The following is a 7,989-nucleotide window of genomic DNA, read 5'->3' on the forward strand; positions in this document are numbered from 1 at the left end:
CCAAATGCAAGGGCAGCCACATTCATTAAAGAAACTTTAGTAAAGCTCAGAGCACACATTGCACCTCACAATAATATTTGGAGACTTCAACACACAACTTTCATCAATGGACAGACCTTGGAAAAAGAAACTAAACAGGGACAAAGTGAATCTAACAGAAGTTATGAAACAGATGAATTGAACAGATATCTACAGAACATTGTATCCTAAAACAAAAGGATATACCTGCATCTCAGCACCTCATGGGACCTTCTCCAAAATTGACCATATAATTGGTCACAAAACAGGCCTCAACAGATAGAAAAATATTTAAATTGTCCCAAGCATCATATCAGATCACCATGGACTAAGGCTGATCTTCAATAATAACATAAATCATGGAAAGCAAACAATCACGTGGAAAATGAACAACATTCTTCTCAATGATACCTAGGTCAAGGAAGGAATAAAGAAAGAAATTAAGGACTTTTTAGAGTTTAGTGAAAATGAAGCTACAACTTACCCAAACTTATGGGACACAATGAAAGCAGTTATGAGATGAAAACTCATAGCTCTGAGTGCTTCCAAAAAGAAACTAGAGAGAGCACACACTAACAGCTTGACAACACACCTAAAAGCTCTAGAACAAAAGGTAGCAAATTCACCCAAGAAGATAGACAGCAGGAAATAATCAAACTCAGGGGAGAAATCAACCAAATGGAAACAAGAACTATTCAAACCATCAGGAAAATGAGGAGCTGGTTCTTTGAGAAAATCAACAAGATAGATAAACCCTTAGCCAGACTCACAGGGACAGTACACTAATTGACAAAATCAGAAATGAAAAGGGAGACATAACAACAGATCCTGAAGAAATCCAGAACACCATCAGATCCTTCTACAAAAGGCTATATTCAACAAAAGTGGAAAACCTGGACGAAATGGACAAATTTCTAGACAGATACCAGGTACCAAAGTTAAATCAGGTTCAAGTTAATGATCTAAACAGTCCCATATCCCCTAAAGAAATGGAAGCAGTCATTAATAGTCTCCCAAAGAAAAAAAGCCCAGGACCAGATGGGTTACTGCAGAGTTCTATCATACCTTAAAAGAAGATCTAATTCCAGTTCTTCACAAATTATTCCAAAAAATAGAAGCAGAAGGTATTCTACCCAATTCATTCTATGAAGCCACAATTACTCTGATACCTAAACCACAGAAAGACACAACAAAGATAGAGAACTTCAGACCAATTTTCCTTATGAATATTGATGCAAAAATACTCAATAAATTTATCACTAAACTAATCTGAGAGCACATCAAAACAATCATCCATCCTGACCAAGTAGGTTTAATTCCAGGGATGCAGGGATGATTTAATATATGGAAATCTATCAACTTAATCCACTGTATAAACAAACTCAAAGAAAAACAACCACATGATCATCTCATTAGATGCAGAGAAATCATTTGACAAAATTCAACACCCATTCATGATAAAGGTCTTGGAAAGAACAGGAATTTGAGGCCCATACCTAAACATGATAAAAGCAATCTCCACCAAACCAGTAGCCAACATCAAAATAAATAGTGAGTATCAAAGAAGCAATCCCAATAATATCAGGGACTAGACAAGGCTGCCCACTTTCTCCATACCTATTCAACATAGTACTTGAAGTCCTAGCCAGAGTAATTCGACAACAAAAGGAGATCAAGGGGATATAAAATGGAAAGGAAAAAGTCAAAATATCACTTTTTGCAGATGATATGATAGTACATATAAGTGACCCTAAAAGTTCTACCACAGAACTCCTAAACCAGATAAACAGCTTCAGTGAAGTAGCTGGATATAAAATTAACTGAAACAAGTCAATTCTCTACACAAAGGTTAAACAGGCTGAGGAAGAAATTAGGGAAACAACACCCTTCACAATAGTCACAAATAATGTAAAATAACTTGGCATGACTCTAACTGAGGAAGTGAAAGATCTGTATGATAAGAACTTCAAGTCTCTGAAGAAAGAAATTAAAGAAGATCTCAGAAGATGGAAAGATCTCCCATGCTCATGGATTGGCAGGATCAATATAGCAAAAATGGCTATCTTGCTAAAAGCAACCTGCAGATTGAATGCAATACACATCAAAATTCCAACTCAATTCTTCACTGAATTAGAAAGAGAAATCTGCAAATTCATCTGGAATAATAAAAAGCCTAGGATAGCAAAAACTCCTCTCAAGGATAAAAGAACCTCCGGTGGAATCACCATGCCTGACCTAAAGCTGTACTACAGAGCAATTGTGATAAAAACTGCATGGTACTGGTATAGTGACAGACAAGTATATCAATGGAATAGAATTGAAGCCCCAGAAATGAACCCATACACATATGGTCACTTGATCTTTGACAAGGAAGCTAAAACCATCCAGTGGAAAAAATACAGCATTTTCAACAAATCGTGCGGCACAACTGGTGGTTATCCTGTAGCAGAACGCTAATTGATCCATTCCTATCTCCTTGTACTAAGGTCAAATCTAAGTGGATCAAGGAACTTCACATAAGACCAGAGACAGTGAAAGAGGAGAAAGTAGGAAAAAGCCTCGAAGATATGGGCACAGGAAAAAAATCCTGAATAGAACAGTAATGGCTTGTGCTGTAAGATCAAGAATCAACAAATTGGACCTCATAAAATTGCAAAGCTTCTGTAAGGCAAAAGACACCATCAATAAGACAAAAAGACCACCAACAGATTGGGAAAGGATCTTTACCAATCCTAAATCAGATAGGGGACTAATATCCAATATATATAAAGAACTCAAGAAGGTGGACTCCAGAAAATCAATTAACCCGTTTTAAAAATGGGGCTCAGAGCTAAACAAAGAATTCTTACCTGAGGAATACCGAATGGCAGAGAAGCACCAGAAAAAAATGTTCAGCATCCGTAATCATCAGGGAAATGCAAGTCAAAGCAACCCTGAGATTCCACCTCACACCAGTCAGAATGGCTAAGATCAAAAATTCAGGTGACAGCAGATGCTGGCGAGGATGTGGAGACAGAGAAACACTCCTCCATTGTTGGTGGGATTTCAAGCTTGTACATGCACTCTGGAAATTAGTCTGGCAGTTACTCAGAAAATTTGACATAGCACTACCAGAGGATCCAGCAATACCACTCCTGGGCATATATCCAGAAGATGTTCCAACTGGTAAGAAGGACACATGCTCCAATATGTTCATAGCAGCCTTATTTATAATAGCCAGGATTTGGATAGAACCCAGATGTCCCTAAACAGAGGAATGGATACAGAAAATGTGGTACATTTATACAATGGAATACTACTCAGCTATTAAAAAGAATGAATTTATGAAATTCCTAGGCAAATGGGGGAACTGGAGGGCACCATCCTGGGTGAGGTAACCAAATCACAAAAAGAACTCACATGATATGTACTCACTGATAAGTGGATATTAGCCCATAATCTTAGAATACCCAAGATACAAGAAACAATTTGCAAAACACATGAAACTCAAGAAAAATGTAGACCAAAGTGTGGATACTTTGCCCCTTCTTAGAATTGGGAACAAACACCCATGGAAGGAGTAACAGAGACACAGTTTGGAGCTGAGACAAAAGGATGGACAATCTAGAAACCGCCATATTCAGGGATCCATTCCATAATCAGCCTCCAAACGCTGACACCATTGCATACACTAGAAAGATTTTGCTGGAAGGACCCAGATACAGCTGTCTCTTGTGAGACTAGGCCAGGGCCTAGCAAACACAGAAGTGGATGCTCACAGTCAGCTATTGGATGGATCACAGGGCCCCCAATGGAGGAGCTAGAGAAAATACCCAAGAAGCTAAAGGGATCTACAACCCTATAGGTGGAACATTATGAACTAACCAGTACCCCGGAGCTCTTGACTCTAGCTGCATATGTATCAGAAGATGGCCTTGTCCGCCATCATTGGAAAGAGAGACCCATTGGTCTTTCAAACTTTATATGCCTCAGTACAGGGGAACTCCAGGGCCAAGAAGTGGCAGTGGGTGGTTTGGGGAGTTGGGGGGAGGGTTTGGGTACTTTTTGGATAGCATTGGAAATGTAAATGAAGAAAAACTGAAATGCTCTTACTCCTGCTCAGTCTCTGAGCCTAAAGGTATCTGAGAATTTATGATCATACAACCTGAACATAGATATTATTGTTGTAAAAACCTGGAAACAACCATAATGTTTATGGTCATTGATTTTTCACTTTTGACTTGATTGAATTTAAAATCAGTGAGGAGAATGAGTCACATATAAGAGTGATTCTGTAAAGGTATTCCCAGGAGGAATATATATCCTGAATGTGAGTGGTAGGATGCCAGGAGATGGGAAGGAAAAAAACAAGGCCTTTATTTCTTCTGTAATTAACTGAGATTGGTTTTCATGCTTTTATCACCATAAATGACTGAATATTTTGATACCATGAGCCAAAATAACTATTTTTTTTCTGTAAGACATCTATGTCAGGTTATTTGGCCATAGCAAGGGCTTTGTAACTCATATAAAGCCCTTTGAAGTATTAAAACTGATGAACTCATAAATGCTGATATGAAATATAATATTCTAAGTAAAGTAAATTATTTTTAAAAAAGAATCCATAGTTTTTCTTCTCCAGGGAAATTAAAACAAAAAATCTTTTCCAGTGTCACATATTCCCTTCCTTCAATTCTGATGTTCTAACCTATATAGAATGATCTACTTCATCAGCTGTTTCTAAATTATAGCATTTTACAACAGCAATGTCATCTGTCCCATTGATATTTTAAAAAATTAGTTAATAAAGACTTATTTCATCGATCTCTTTGACTATTTATATCCCCCTTTTGTTTAATGAGTATTTCTTTTAAAGTTCCCTAATATCTCTCTACAATTGAATGTCTCAGAGTATTGTGAGATAGTCTAGGAACAGATGTCATACCATAATATCTTAAATACTGGTGTATCTTATTGGAAACATATGCTGAAGCATCACCAGCATCAAACTACAAATGTATATTAAAGATATATTTTATCTCTAATTAATCTGCAATCTCATAACTAGTCTTTTCACAACTTAAAACCAAAGCTTTTTGGAATTGTGAACGTGTATCAATAGGATAATATATCACCATGTATTCATATTTTAAATTTTCAACTCTAAAAAATTTTCTATAGCCTACTTATGAAATTATTCTGATGTGACTATATTAAACAGAATCTGTATTTTTTTTTAACCATGCAACAAAACCTTTATTAACATTTCTAACAGACGTTCAGCTATTATTGAAACTTGTAATTTCTAAACTTTAATTGGGGCAAATGGCTAGAGTGCAGAGTAGTGCCATCACTGCCCACTGGGAATGCAGACCGAATAATTAATAGCCACCCCTCAGATGGAGAACCAGGTGCAGGGATGTTGTAATCAGAGAGAGTGCGGCCATCTTCCAGCTGCTTGCCAGCAAAGACCAGCCTCTGCTGGTCAGGGGGATGCCCTCTTTATCCTGGATCTTGGCCTTCACGTTCCTGATGGTGTCACTGGGCTCCACCTCTAGGGTGATGGTCTTGCCTGTCAGGGTCTTCATGAAGATCTGCATTTTGACCTGTTAACAAATGTGATGAAAGCACAAACCACCCAGCGCCCCGAAACACCCTCACAGAAAGACCGCCGAACCAGACAAAGCCTCTCGTCCAGAATCTGTATTTTTAACTCTGTATATTATGCTTGCCATTCTAATTTCTCAAGTGTTTTTGGATTTTTCAACAAGAATCAAAATCTTTTTGCTGTAATTTTAGGTTCCATATTGTATTTTTATTCTGATTTTATATTCTGATGTGAAGAACACTCTAATTTCTTTTCTATGGCCTTCAATCAAGCATTTCATTTTTTTAGTCTCTTAGTCTGTTTTATTCTGATCTTCTGTACATTTAGGCTAATATCCACTTTTTAGTGAGTACATACCATGAATATCCATTAATGTCTAAATTGCCTCACTCATGATATTTTCTAGTTCCTTTTATTCAATTGCAAAACTCATGATGTCCCCATTCTTAATAGGTGAGGAGTATTCTGTTGTGTCAATTAGACATAATTTTTGCAACCATTATTTTGTTTTGAGACATTTAGATATTTCCAGCTTTTGGTTATCACAAATAAAATAACTATGAACATAGTGGAACATGTTTTCCTATGCCATGGTGGGGTTTTTTTTTTTTTTTTTTTTTTTTTTTTTTTTTTTTTTTTTTTGGTATATGCACAAGAGTGGTATAGCTGGATCTTCAGGTTGTTCTATTTCCAATTTTCTGAGGTCCCTCCAGATTGATTTCCAAAGTGGTTATACCAGTTTGTATTCCCACTAAAAATGGAGGAGTGTTTCTCTTTCTTGACACGTGTGTTGTCACCTGAATTTTGTATTTAGCCAATCTGAATATTCTTAGGTTTTGATTTGCATTTTCCTGATGATTAAGGACTTTGAATATTTCTTGTAGTACATCTTTGCCATTTGAGACTCCTCTGTTGAGAATTATCTGTTTAGTTCTATACCCCATTTTTTATCTGTGTTTTGTGTTTTTTTTTTTTTTTTTTTTTTGGAGGTTAGCTTCTTGAGTTCTTTATATATCTTGGATATTAGCCTTATATCAGTGCAAACATACTCAATAAAATTCTGACAACCTGAATCCAAGAACACACCTAAACAATCCTTAACCACAATCAAGTAAGTTTCTTCCCAGGGAGGAAAATTTGATTCAATATACCAAATTCCATAAAAGTAATCTGCTTTATAAATAATTCAAAGAATAAAAACTACATGAACAACTCATTAGATGCTAAAAAGCATTAAACAAAATAAATCACCACTTCATGTTAAATGTATTGGAGAGCTCAAGAATGAAAGGTCCAAACCTAAACATAATCAAAGCAGTACACAGTAAGACAACCATCAACATCAAATTAAATGGAGAGATAATAGAAGCAACCCCACTAAAATCACGGAAAGGACAAGGATGCCCACTCTCCTTATATCTATTAAATATAGTACTTGAAGTCCTAGCCAGAGAATTAGGCAACAAAAGGAAAAAAAGGTGATACAAATTGGCTGGCTCAACTAGTGGTGAGTATGTAGAAGAATGTGAATTGATCCATTCTTATCTCCTTGTACAAAGCTGAAGTCCAAGTGGGCCAAGGACCTCCACTTAAAATCAGAGACATGGAAATTTATAGAGGAGAAAGTGGAGAACAGCCTTGAACATATGGGCACAGGGATAAATTCCTGAACAAAACACCAATGGCTTGTGCTGTAAGATCAAGAATCGAAAAATGGGACCTCATAAAATTGCAAAGCTTCTGTAAAGCAAATGACAGTGTCGATAAGACAAAATGGCAACCAACAGATTGGGAAACTATCTTTACCAATCCTAAATCCAAAAGGGGGTTAATACCCAATATATATAAAGAACTCAAGAAGTTGGATTCCAGAAAACCAAATAACCCTATTATAAATGGGGTACAGATGTAAACAAAGAATTCTCAAGTGAGAATCACCTAAAAATGTTCAACATCCTTAATCATCAGGGAAATGCAAATCAAAGCAACCTTGAGATTCCACCTCACACCAGTCAGAATGGTTAAGATCAAGCACTCAGGTGACACCAGATGCTGGCAAGGATGTGAAGAAAGATGAAAACTCCTCCATTGCAGGTGGAATTGCAAGCTGGTACAACTTCTCTGGAAATCAGTTTAGCCTTTATTCAGAAAATTGGACATAGTACGACTGGAGGATCCAGCAATACCACTCCTAGACATATACCCAGAAGATGCTCCAACTTGTAATGAGGACACATGCTCCACTATGTTTATAACAGCCTTATTTATAATATCCAGAAACTGGAAAGATCCCAGCTGTCCCTCAACAGAGGAATGGATACAGAAAATATGGTACATTTACACAATGGAATACTTTGAAGCTATTAAAAACAAAGAAGTTATAA

This window comes from Mus musculus, chromosome 6, assembly GCF_000001635.26.
Source record: "Mus musculus strain C57BL/6J chromosome 6, GRCm38.p6 C57BL/6J".
Taxonomy (NCBI): domain Eukaryota; kingdom Metazoa; phylum Chordata; class Mammalia; order Rodentia; family Muridae; genus Mus; species Mus musculus.